The sequence below is a fragment of the Salvia splendens genome, chromosome 9, assembly GCF_004379255.2.
Source record: "Salvia splendens isolate huo1 chromosome 9, SspV2, whole genome shotgun sequence".
Classification (NCBI taxonomy): Eukaryota; Viridiplantae; Streptophyta; class Magnoliopsida; order Lamiales; family Lamiaceae; genus Salvia; species Salvia splendens.
In genome coordinates, this window is record NC_056040.1 from 34,150,678 (window position 1) to 34,164,478 (window position 13,801).

General features: G+C 34.2%; 1 long non-coding RNA gene and 1 other non-coding gene across 9 annotated transcripts; one reads left to right on the top strand and one right to left on the bottom strand.

The window, feature by feature from the left end:
- Window positions 1-1,137: 1,137 nt before the first annotated feature.
- Window positions 1,138-1,240, top strand: LOC121749910. Its single transcript, XR_006039717.1, has one exon. It is a non-coding gene; the product is annotated as a U6 spliceosomal RNA (small nuclear RNA).
- A 2,153-nt stretch (window positions 1,241-3,393) lies between these two features.
- LOC121746454 lies at window positions 3,394-8,886 on the bottom strand. 8 transcript variants are annotated; one of them, XR_006039035.1, is made up of 13 exons: window positions 8,576-8,886; window positions 8,404-8,497; window positions 7,716-7,816; window positions 7,288-7,382; window positions 7,055-7,198; window positions 6,824-6,962; window positions 6,203-6,714; window positions 5,766-5,857; window positions 5,509-5,589; window positions 4,874-4,948; window positions 4,188-4,787; window positions 3,950-4,074; window positions 3,394-3,567 (listed from the first exon to the last, which is right to left on the bottom strand). It is a non-coding gene; the product is annotated as an uncharacterized LOC121746454 (long non-coding RNA). The 8 variants fall into 8 exon arrangements; XR_006039033.1 differs by lacking the exons at window positions 7,055-7,198; window positions 7,288-7,382 and having other exon boundaries at window positions 3,950-4,071; window positions 4,188-4,283; window positions 4,673-4,787; XR_006039031.1 differs by lacking the exons at window positions 7,055-7,198; window positions 7,288-7,382 and having other exon boundaries at window positions 4,188-4,283; window positions 4,673-4,787.
- Between the last annotated feature and the right edge of the window lie 4,915 nt (window positions 8,887-13,801).

Genomic DNA, 13,801 nt, shown 5'->3' on the forward strand with positions numbered 1-13,801 from the left:
AGATATAATATACAAACAGTGTGCTAGTCACAAACAATACACACAATGCACATACTATACACGCTCACACTCGGCACACAGTACATAAATTGCAAGTAAAACACAAACTATACACAAAATATCAATGCACTATACACACTATAAAAAAATACATACAAAATAAAGTACATAAATTGCACATAATACACCGTACATAAATTGCACATAATACATAATGCATAATATAAAGACCATATACAAACACATAAAGACTACATATACAATACACAAAATACACACTGCGCGCGCGCGCGCGCATAAATTACACATATTACCTATGCACACATAAACCTAGATTATACAAAAAAATAAAATACACAATACACTACACACACTATAAACAAAATACATACAAAATGCAATACACTATTCACATACTATACACAAAATACATGCACTGTACACTTTGCATATATACAAAACAAACATACTACATACACTATACATAAATCCTTTTGACACATCCGATAAAATTGGAATGATATAAAAAAGATTAGCTTAGCTTAGCTTAGCCGTAGCACACACAAATCGAGAAATGCATACACTATATATAAAACACACGCACTGCACGCCCACTACACACCCACTATATACAATATACATGCACCGTACACATACATAAACACTGCTATACAAAATAAATATAATGCGCACACACTACACACTACACAAAATGCCATAATACAAGGACGATAAAGAAAGTACACACTACACACAATATACAATACACATTATACGTAAAATAAACACTAGTATAAAAAATAAACACACTACAAATACACACATTGCACACTATACACACTACATGCACAAGAGTATATAAATTGCACATAATATACAATATATAATACACCACACATAACCTATATACACAAAACACAAAATACAAACAATGCACACTAAATACAAAATACATACAAAACACAATACAATATTTGCACATAATACACAGACTATACACAAAATATAAACACACTTTACACAATACAATATACACAAAAAACATGCACTATACACATACATAAATACTATACAAAATACACATGATGCACACACTACATATATACAAAACAAACAAACTACATACACTATAGATATGTACCTTCAGACACATCCGATAAAATTCAAACAATTTAGAGAAGATTAGCATAGCTCTTGCGCTAGGATGGTACGCATAAATCGAAAAATACATACACTATACATAAAAGAGTTATGGCCAATTTTGGGCCTAAACACATGACCAAAGTACGAATTTGATCCAAAACATTCACTTTATACACAAAAGACTTGCATTACACAAAACAAAACACACTAGCCACAAATTACACACACTACGAACAAGCTAAACATAATATACACGCATTGCGCGTGTACTCAACACCTAATACATAAATTGGACATAATACGCCGACTATACACAAAGTATAAACACACGTTGGACCCACGACATAAAAAACAAACTATACATAACATACACACACTACATTAATTGCACATAATACAAACACACTATACACAAAATACAAAATACAGATACACACTATAATACACACTACACAAAATAAAAACACACGATACATAAAATACAGATACACAATACAATACACACACTGCACAAAATAAAAACACACGATACATAAATACAGATACAAACTACAATACACACACTACACAAAATACACACGCTGGACACTACATAACACACACTATCTATAATATACATGCATGTACACACAAATATTATACAAAATACACACAATGCACGCATACTGTAACACTCTATAAACTACACATAACACAAAAAACACACAATACACAACACTACACACTACACATAAATAAACATTGACAAAAAAATAAACACACTTTAAACACACTCTTTATACACACATTGCATGCTATAAACAGAGACTACACACACATACTATATACATACAAAATAAACAATGCGCTATACAGATTATACACAAAATACACACTACAAACTATAAACAAACTAAACATACTACATACAATATACAAAAATCCACCCAACAAACAAATACACACTATGCACGCACAACTCACTACACACAACGTATACACACATTGCATACACACAGTACACACACTATAAAAAATATATATGCACATCAAACACGCTTACACACTACACACAATACATTGTACACAATTCACAAAATACAATGCAAGCAATACTAAAAATACAATGCAACACAAACACTGCGTTATATAAACAACATAAAATACACACAATACCTAAACACTCTAAACATAAAATACACATTATACACAATATACATGCACTACAAACACACATACATAAAATACACACACTGCTCACACATATACAAAAAATACAACCACATTACGCTACATAAACACTATGCAAAAAATACACACACAATACATTGTATACAATACACACAATAATATATTACATGCAATATCTAATACACATACTACACACTATACAAAACAAACAGACTATCACAAAATACCCACTCTACACACTACACAACATGCCGACAATTTAAACACACAAAATACACTCTACACAATATACACACATTGTACACACAAAAATATTATACAAAATGCACTCACATACTGTAACACTATATAAACTGCACATAATACACAAAACACAATACACACTACACATAAAATCAACATCGGTAAAATAATACACACTTTAAACACACTCTTTATACACACACAGCACATCATAAACACAGACTATACACACATACTACATACATACAAAATACACAAGTTATATTAATTGCACAAAATACAAACACACTACACAAAATACAAACAATACACAAAATATAAACACACGATACCCAAAATACAGATACAAACTATAATACACACTACACAAAATCCACACGCCGAACACACTACATAACATGCACACTACACATAAAATCAACATCGGTAAAAGAAATAAACACGCTTTAAACACTCTTTATACACACATTGCACAAAGACCATACACATTTACTATATACATACAAAATAAACAATACGCTATACATATTATACACAAAATACACACTAAAAACTATAAACAAACTAAACATACTACACACAATAGACAAAAATCCACACTGCAAATTATACACACTATGCACGCACAACTCATTACACACTCTAACACACAAAGTATACACATTGCATACACAAAATACACACAAAACATATATTCCACACCTTATAAACATACACAAAATACACACCTACACTAAATATAGACACTGCACTCACATATACACAAAACACAAACATGTGCTAGCCACACTATACACAATACACAATACACACTACACAAACATGTGCTAGCCACACTATACACAACATACATGCACTATACATATGAAATACACACACTAAATACTCATACACAAAATATACACTGGGCGCACACACAAAAAATTAAGAACATATTCAAGTGACAGAGATCCCGCTGGCACTTTCACATTGAAAGCATCCGATCTTGCTCACTCCAGCCCATCAAGCAAGCTGCATTTGTAACATATGGAAATTAATTTGATTGTTAAATAAAAATGGTAAGCATAAACATAATCTTAATATTGTAGAATATCTTTGGTATCGAGGTGCCGCCCTAGCTTTCAATTTATTCACTACTTCTATATGTCTCTATACAGTAATGCTTATCCAACCTAATTTGAATTTGCTATGTCGTTGTCGCACCACCATAGCCCTAATATGCTCTATGACCTAATCTGATATGTTGCTGCTGTCGCAGCTGCACTGCCCTATTCTGTTATGAGAATTTCCCTTAGATATAACTAATTATTTCCCAAATAATACACAACAAAAACTGAAGTTTTTAATAGATGGGGACTAATTAAAGAAGATTGGGAAAAAGAATTTCATTTACCTTCATCAGGAATAACCTCGATGCGCTTTTGTTTCTCAATTATAAGAAATGATATGTTTCCCAGCCACAAAACTATAGCAAGCATTTTGAGGCATTCCTCGTCATCTTTATAGCATCTAAGGCTACTAAAGGGGTGAAAACATATGCCAGAATTAATAAATATTGTACATATAATAAATATGGTAAAAAGATTAGAAAGTTTTGTAAAAAGATCAGTTCCTTCACTAAACATTCATACCTATCAAGAGACAAAAGTGGTTGGGTGCTTGAATAATGACGAGTACGAGAAAAACAAATGGGCGTAGCTAACTAATATACAATGCATATTCAAGACCTGTCATTGACCATAAGATTATGAAGCTTTTGTTCATTATCAATGTCTGGGATTTGAAAAACATTCACTCGGATTTAGATAGTTGTGTTCAGAAGCACTTCTTAACCTCAGCCTACTTGAAAAAATAATCATGGGCTTCCGGTCATAACATTTTCCAGAAAAGCTATAAATGTGTTTCAGGCAATAAATGATTTTTTTTATTAAGAGAAAGTGCAATGACTTGTGCATCATCAACAATATATGTTACATTCATCATGTGGTATGTTTTAAAGAAAATAGGTTCTTAATAACGAAACACTAACTATTAAGTAAAAAGGATACAAGCTAATAACAAAGATTTTTGTATGCCACATATATAATAATAGAAAAAAGTATATAAGAGTAATCACCACGTATCTGAAGAACTGAAGACTAGTTCAAATAACTTAGCTTGTGCATGATCATCAACTTCTTCAAGTATATGCAAAATGGCTGGTAGAAGGTCTTCTGTGGCAACTGTCACAACTGATAGTGATAATACAGTAAGTGCAAAATTCTTGTAGAAGACAACAAAACCAGTGATGTGAAGAAAAAAATAAATGAACTAACACCTCCGTCCAAGAGCAGAACCAAAGCTTTCTCCCCCGAGTTTGATTTTATTTGCACAGATTCCCAGAGCGCCCACTCTAAAACCATATGTCAACACTAACAATGAGTTGCTGAGAGCAAAATTCTATTTGTAAAGTGAAAAATGCCAAAAAAAATGTCAATTCTATATAACTTATACTCTTGTGATTGTAAATATGTTTCACCAGCACAAATAACAAAATTCCAATATCAGAATGTTTATGCCAAAATATTTAATGCACAATTTGGAAGGAAAGAAGTAAGCATTAAGTTTATTAATCATTAAGATAATTAAGGCGGAATAATTTACTTATGAATTCACAAATTGTAATCCATGCAGGCTCTATTTTGAGAAGGAAAGACAAAAGAAAATAAACTCCAAGGACTTTTATGTGTAATGCTTGCTTCTTGCTCAAGTTTGACGAGATGTTGATTGAAATGGTTCTGGAGCCGCTCGTCAGCATAATAGATGTAAAAATGCTATTCTTCTGGTGCAGAAAAAGCAATCAAAGACTCCAAGTAATATTGTTTAAAGTGGGTTGGTAAAAAACAAGAGTATTTACAGTGGGACAAATTGCACCATAGTATATATTTAGGAAAAATATCAATCATTGTATACCTTAAGTGACTCAAATCCATACAAATCAAGGATGCTTACTAACGCCCATGTTATCTTTCCCGATGGAAATGACATGTTGATCTGCACCACAAGCCAGTCGAACAAGTCACATAAATAAACAATGCTAAAGCATATCTCATGTCAATTGCTTAGATATGAGGGAAAAGCAATATACCATAAGTGTGATGGTTTAGCAATCAAACCTTCCTGTAAAATATGCATTATGCAAGTAATTATTGATCTTCGAAATTACAAACCTGTTCAAGTGTCAGAGATTTGGTGACCTCATCATTTCCCACTCGTACCTTTTGGATTGGCATTGTAAGCATCATGTCTTGTTCACTACAGCCTGTCAAGCAAGTAGCATTTGTAAAAGCAGTAGATAGGGAAATTAATTTAGATTGTTAAATAAAAAGGTAAGCATAAACATAATCTTGATGTAGTAGAATACCTTTTGTATCCAAGTGCAACCCTAGCTTTCTATTTTGGATATGCAATATATTAATGTGCTTAAAATAGAGAATAATGCAAGTGTATCATAGGTAGGCTGATAAAATATACAGAAACATGGAAATTCAATAGATCTTCTAAACAAACTTACAGAAATTCTAAACTAACATATTGGAGCAACCACACTAGAATCTTAGCAACAAGGCGACAAAAAAGAAGAATAAAAGAAAAGAAAGGGGGTGACCTTGTGTTGGTCAGCTTCTGCACGTCAAGGATCTGGGACATGTCCTAGATTGGGCAGTTGTCTCTTCCTTCCTTGCATGTTGAGAACTGTGTCAGCCTCATTCCTCTTCTACATAATCTCTTTTTCTCCCTTGTAACAGTTCTTGAAGTTGCTGATTTCATCTCCTCCAAGAGCTATTTATCTTCTTTCTTTGCTTGCTTCGCCTTCTTTCTTTCTTTTTTTCTTTCTTTTTTTTATTTTGCGTCTCCTTCTGTCTAATCAGGCAACTTCCTAATTTTGTTCCCCCTCCTATGTCTGCCTCATTGCTCTCCTATTTCAACTCCTTTTCTCCCTAGTAACAGTTGTTGAGGTTGTTGATTTCAACTCCTCCAACAGCGCTTTATCTTCTTTTTTTGCTTTCATCTCTCTCTTTCTGTTTTTTTCTTTTTTTTTTTGCACCTTCTTCTTTCTTTTTTATTTCTTTTTTTTCCTTTTTTTGCACCTCCTTCTTTCTTATTAGTCAACTTCTTCATCTGCAAATATTAAAAATTAGCAAAACGGGAAGAGAAAATTAGCAACTTGTTGAACCAATATGCTAACAAGGCAAGAATTTCTCTGAGTATTTAAGGTATTATATAGTACCTGCTATCATTGCATTGCATGCTGCATCAGCAACAGCATAAGCATGAGGAGTGTCCAAAAGTTTCTTTCTTTATCATCCCCATATAGCTAGACATTTTTAAAAGGATTGACGGACAAAAAATACAGGGCCTGCCATTCTCTGCACAAAACAAAGACAAGAAAATGATTTAAGAACAGAGGCAATCAGTATAAACAAACAAAACTAAAAGGTTCTCAAAAATAGAGAATTACATATAAATTATCTTGTCAATATCTAGGCTGAGGATTGTGAAGAATTGATGGCTCGATCAAATAACTTAGTTGTGCAAGATCATCAACTTAGTCAAGTATACGAGGATTGGTTGGTTGAAGGTCTTGTGTGGGAACTGTCACTACCTATAGTGATAATGGCGGTATGTGCAAAGTTCTTGTAAAATGCAACAAATGCAATGCAGAGGTGGAAAATCAAATGAACTAACACTTACATCCAATAGCATAACCAAAGCTTTCTCCCCTAAGTTTGATTTTATATACCCAGATTCCCAGAGCTAATCATGCGCCAACACCAACCACGAAGATTCTAAAAATCATGTCATCGCTAACAATGAGTAGCTGAGAGCAAAATTCAATTTGTAAACTAAAATTGTTGAACTTTAAGGCAAGATAAAAATGCAACATTCTGATCATTCTTGAGCCCAACTCTTTTTTTTTCATGTGCCCAATATACTACTTGATATGGTGAATAGAAAATATGGAGCTTTAACTAACCCAGCCAAATGCTTTTGTGCCGAGCAGAACAATTGCAATGAAATCAGACAAAGGAAAAGTTGCATTCCAACTTAATGTAGACAAAAGCTCACAGGTAAGAAAATAGATTAAAGCTCTAATTTGGTTTAAATAATGCAACCAGCACCTAGTTCATAAACCATAAAGAATCCAAATGGACAGCATGATAACCCTTTCAGTCCTCCTTCAATCTCTTAGCATGATCAACTGCTTCACAACTCTACAAATCTGAAAGAAGTACAAGTCAGCTCCATGCTTATCAACGTTTCTCATTAACAAATTAATCTAACTGCCTGAAATTCATAATCAAACAGCTGAATCCGAATAAGAATTAAGTAAACATTCTCTATCTAAATTTTATGTGTTTTTTATTATGTCCAATTGGTTCTCATTGTTTAATTTAAAGTTTATATAAAATACTTAATCTATGATTGACAGGTATATGATCACAACACTAAGTAATATGATGGTTTATTCCTAGATTAATTTTTTAGGTTACTCAATTGTTGGATAAACTGAAATTCCATAGTGATTTATATTCAGTTTTAAAACTTAAATATGAGATAACAGTACATGTAGAGTCCTAGTTTTAGACACATGATCCACTATATTTCATCTAAATGTGACTGAACAAAAGCATCCGAGGAGAAAAAATAATTGATTTTTTGTCTACTGTGAATATGATATCATTCAGGAGTTTAAACCCAAGCATGTGTCCTTTCGATTTTTCCTCAGATCTGTTAGGGTCTTCACCAATATGTGACAATCATGTAGAAAAAATATTTTTCTAGGTCTGGGAAAGGGATTTTAATTACCTTTTGTCATTTAGAGCCGTCTATTGCTTTGTTCTTCCATCGGATGTTCCACCTCCTCCATCGGCACTCAATCCCTTAATTAGTTGCCTCATATCTGCTAAGGTTATTACCAAATTGTTTGAATCATGTAGAAAAACAAATTTTCTAGGGTTGGGATAGAGTTTCGGATTACCTTTCGTGTTGATTGCCGCCGCTTATTGCGCGTTTTCGCCGGAAGGTCCATCGCTTCCGTCGTCCTCCGCTTATCGAGGCCGTCGAACCAAATCTTTTGCTCTATATGTTTCCAAAGATTCAGTTTTAGAAGTCAGTTCTAAAAGCAAAATAGGGCTAATTGGGTAGCCGTTTAGGCGACCTTTGAGGATTGATGGTGTGCAGCAGTGTGGTGTGGTGTGGTGTGGTGAGGCGGAAAGCGTCGTTGTGCTGGGGGAAGAGGGCGGCGACGAGAATGGGAGCGGGGTGGGGTTTTCATCTGGGGTCGATTGTTTTTCTTTTTTATTCTATAGTACTCCGTTTTATTTTAATTAGTACTATATGTTTAAATTATCTTTAATCACAATTATGGGCATTTTAGGTTTAGTAAAGAAATGAGATCATGGTTTTGGGATTAATTGGATTAACAGGTTTGGGCCACTTTGAATTGTTTATAGACTGTTAGTTTTTAATACTTAGGTTATTCTTATAATTAATTTGGGCTGTTGTGTTTGAAATTTTTAATTAAAAAACTTTGGACTATGTCTTTTACTTAATTTGGGGCAGGAGAATAATATATTTTGGGTATATAATTTTGTATACTAAAAGATGCTTCGAACGTATATGCCTTTGTACAGTCAGCTTGTGCATGTATACGAGAAACGCCACGTCCCTCTGTAGTAGAGGCGTTTCATTTTCAACACCCGTTTTGAAAAAATGATAATAAATAATTAAAATAGAGAAAATGTAAAATAAGAGAAGGATTAATATAGAGAAGACTCTTAACTATATTATTCTCTTTTTAAATTTACTTTCTCTGCACTTTAACTATTTAGTATAAATTTTTTTCAAAATGAGTGCTCAAAACGAAACGCCTCTACTACATAGGGACAGAGGGAGTATAATATAATGGTTTATTTATTGAAATATAATAAACAAGTCTAAGGCTTCTTACTAAGAAGGTCAAAGTATGGAAATTCGATGAATCCTCAAGAGTTTTCCAGTAGGGGACTTGGCCAGATCTAGTAAAAAGAAAAACGTATTCACAACCTATATAGGATTTGGCTACCTATTGGTATGATTGCGGTGTTTGTGATAATTCTCTCTTACTTAAGAAGAAATTAGTAACACTGGTGTGGTAAAGTATTGAAAGGATCTAATATGAAATGTATTCTTTATTGCTATCTACTGAAAGAATATATTTCAGAAATTTTAGTATTTTCTAGTCTATGAAATTAATATTAATATTGTTTATTTAATCAGACGCCACTTTGACTTATCAATATGGGAGAGTTTGTACGTAACTCAAACATGATATCTTGAGTGGTAGTAATTGAATAACATGAAGGTATTGGAATATTATTTCATAGAATTCGCGTGCCCAGTGTGGTATGATTAAATCCCCAAGATGTGTTTGAAAAAGGAATTTATTATTCAGAAATCTGCGCAGTTGGAATTTATTTCCACGAATAATAAATAAAGTTTCAAACTAGAAAAACTCTTTGGAGAATTAATTTAATTCAAGTCATATAGCAGACAAAGAATTAAATTGACGGATTAAGATAATCTTAAACGCGGGAAATATTATAAAATAAAATGGACCCAAATTATTTGTAATTTGGTGATTTAGATGGGAGTGCAATATTATTCTTTAGTGGAACAAAATAATATTCCATTGATAATATATTATCATGGGTCATTTGATTTAATTAGATATTTAGCTAATGAGTGAGCCCAACATCTATCTCATTCCATGGATCTCCATCCTAGCTCAACAAGTCCCTAGCACACCACAACACAGCACACACAACTCCAAAACCGTAACCCTAGCCGCCCAAGTCGGCGCCTCTCTCTCCATTTTGGTCTCAATTTTCGTGCCCTGGCACTGGGAAAATAGGGTTCTTGTTTTGTTCTTGTTCTATGCTAATTCATAGGATTAGATCAAGACAATCTCGTGTTTTTGATTGGTTTTCCCTAGATCTCATATCACTTTTATTTGATTGTTCGAGATCTGACCACACGGATGAATAATCAAGGACGTGGGAATAGTATAGAAGATTCGTAGTCGATAAATCAAGGATCTCCGGGTGGTGTAGCAAGCAACGTCGATCCTATGATGGATCAAGAGGTAACAATTATATATATACATCAAATTGCATGTCTACGTGTTTATTTGATGTATTAATCTATAGATCTAAGTTAATTGCATGAAATTGGAATCGAATGCATAATCACCTAAATAGATCCGTAAGGACCTGTTTGTTTTCCGTGTCTTCCGCTGTGGTAGTCCCATTAGGATCCGCAGCTGGATTGAATTGTAAATTTTAATATATTTCTACTTTGTTAATACTTTCTTTTTTCATATAGAATATTGGGATATTGAGAAACGTCGTGGAAAATCCAAATAATGTTACTAATTCAAGATATTCTGGTTGTTGTATGAATGAGAATATCCAAATTCCTAATATGATACCTCATCCTTGAGGATTATATGTGTTAAGGTTCTCTAAAAACTCGAAAAGTACTCACTTTTTTGAAAAATATCCGATCATATAATTCGATGTTTGGCTTTACCTCAATGGGAGGTAAAGTTGATAATAATGAACATTGGTCGTCCTCCACCTGTTTTTCGTTTGCATGGCCAAAAATTACCACTTAATGGGTAGTTTGTTGCCAGAAGATGGTTGTCCCCTAAAGTTTGCTCAGTTGTACATTTACGATACAAAGAATGAGATCAATAATAGAATAATATCTATGAGTTACGAGTTACGAGTCGTGCAAGTCTAAATATTTTGGTTTGTAAAGATGATAATAATAGTAGCGGCGATTCCACTTTTAATGTTATTTTCAAAGAAATTTTTCAGAACTTATGAACTATTGGTTTGCTGTTGTTTTATGAGTTTTTGTTCCTATATATGAATATTTCTAATTCGTTGATCACATTTGTTCAGCTCATTACTTATTCCGATTATCTGATATTCACCCTTTAATCTTTACAGACACATATATTCTTTATTGGTATACCATACTCAAATTCAATCATATTGTTTGATCATTGGTGTCACATCTCATCTTTGTCCATAATTTTATTGTTTTTCTTCACTTTAATCATAAAATGAAATTGTATAGAATTGTTTGCCGAATTTGAAATGTTTCATTCATTAGGGAGTAGTAAATTCTTTATTTAGAATGAGGCTAGATATGTGATGCCCCGTAATTTCGTTCCATTCTTTCGAGATAAATTGGATTTTTTATTTGCGTTTAATTTCTTTTAGAAGACGCGTAATTGCAGAATTCTCGTTGTAATCTCGTTTCTTGGATTATATAAGCATTTGGTCTTGGAAAATAAAATGTTTGACTTTATTGATGCAAAGGAAAAGATAATAAATTATTACAATACTTTAAGAAGAGGAGTTACATATCTTTGAGAGATCAATGGAAAAGGACTACACAATATTATTGTTAGATGTGAGATTTTGCTTATACATTAGTTCATGTAGAAATACAAAAATAGAAACTACAACTTAGCATTTCAAAGATGCCAAACTACAATATTTGGATACTAGCCAAATAGAGTAACTAAATCTAGGTGTGGGAAATAAAAATCCTCCTCTTTCCCTCATCCACATCCTTCTCGATTTTCGGCCTCCACAAAGCTCCAAGAGTGACAACTTGGTACCCTACAAGTGAAACACCAAAGAGGGATTAGGAGGTTCTCACATAAAAAGTTAGGGAATGGAATCTTAACAAAAATAACAATGGGAGCAATCAACATGTCATCATTCAGCCAAGTCCAAAGAATGGACAAAAGACCAAGATATTCTAGATTTCCCAACAAGGGAGTAGAGGCAAATAGTGTTTAGAGCATGAGCTCATAGTAAGCCCCAAATGGGAAGAATCCTGCAGGAATCTGTTAGGGTTTGTATACTAGAAATCACCTGTCGAGTGATTGAATACTGTAAAACTCTATATATTCTTTTCCAATGAATGCAACGGATTATTTTTATCATAATGTTGTTATGTTTTACATTTAATGGACGTTTATTGCATATTTAAATGTATAAGCGAACGTAACAAAGTCTAAGTCTTTGTTCTCCCTCCGTGAGCAGGATTCTGTCTTCTTTATTTAAGTCCTAGTATTCTGGTGAGATTTGTCCACACAAATATTAGTTTACAGTCCGGGATACCAGTCAAAAAATCCGAGGTCGAGTACTCAAGATCTTCGCGTGGAGTAGACGCAAGCCATCTTCGATTCTTAAGTGAATCAGCAAGGTAAGTTGGCTTACTTCGTAGCAAGCATGTTTTAAGTATTATTTATTCTGAAGCATGTTTAAATTCAAGTCATAAGCATGATACATGTGATAATTACGCGAATAGAGTTTATCTAAATAATCTGCTAAATAGATCAGTTTTTATGTGATCCATTTGAACGCACACTTCCGCTGCCAACCCCTTCAATTGGTATCAGAGCCAGTCTTTGGCTCTGATTATTTGGATTTAAATTTTGCAAAATTCATGTATGCATGTGGTATTTGATTACAAAGCATGTTCTTGGTGTTTTGTTTATTTATTATGCATGATGAACTCAAGAACTTTCGAATCATGAAACTTGAATTTTTTGTTCATACGAGACGTGCGATCCATCGGCGCTCGCGCCGAGACGGATCGCATCACGCGCGATCGAGAAAGGGTTGTTGATTGAGTGGGAGCCAAGGGTTCACGGTCACGGGGCGACACGCAGACGAGCAAGGGCTCGTGCCCGCCGCCGACCGAGACCAAACCCTAGGCGGCGCCCGCACCAAGGTCGACACTAGGCGGCAGGCGCGGTGTGACGGTTCAATCCAGAGCCGTCGAGACACCGTGGGCCACCACGCAGGAGAACCCGTGACGGAGCCCTAGCTCCTGGCCGAGACGGGCGTGCCACCAGGCGCGACGTGTGCCGGAGTAGTGGGAGCGGATGGTTGAGACGGGTGGTCGGAGATGGCCGAGAGCATGCGCGCCACCGCGCACGCTGCTGGCCTAGAGCTCACGCCACCCGACGGATCATGGCACCGAGACGGAAATTTAATGGAAATTTATTACATATTTAACATTTAATGTTATGTTTAACATTTAATGGAAATTTATTACATATTTAAATGTATAAGCGAACGTAACAAAGTCTAAGTCTTTGTTTTAGTAGACCGTTTTAGGTCGTCGTCCACTTTAA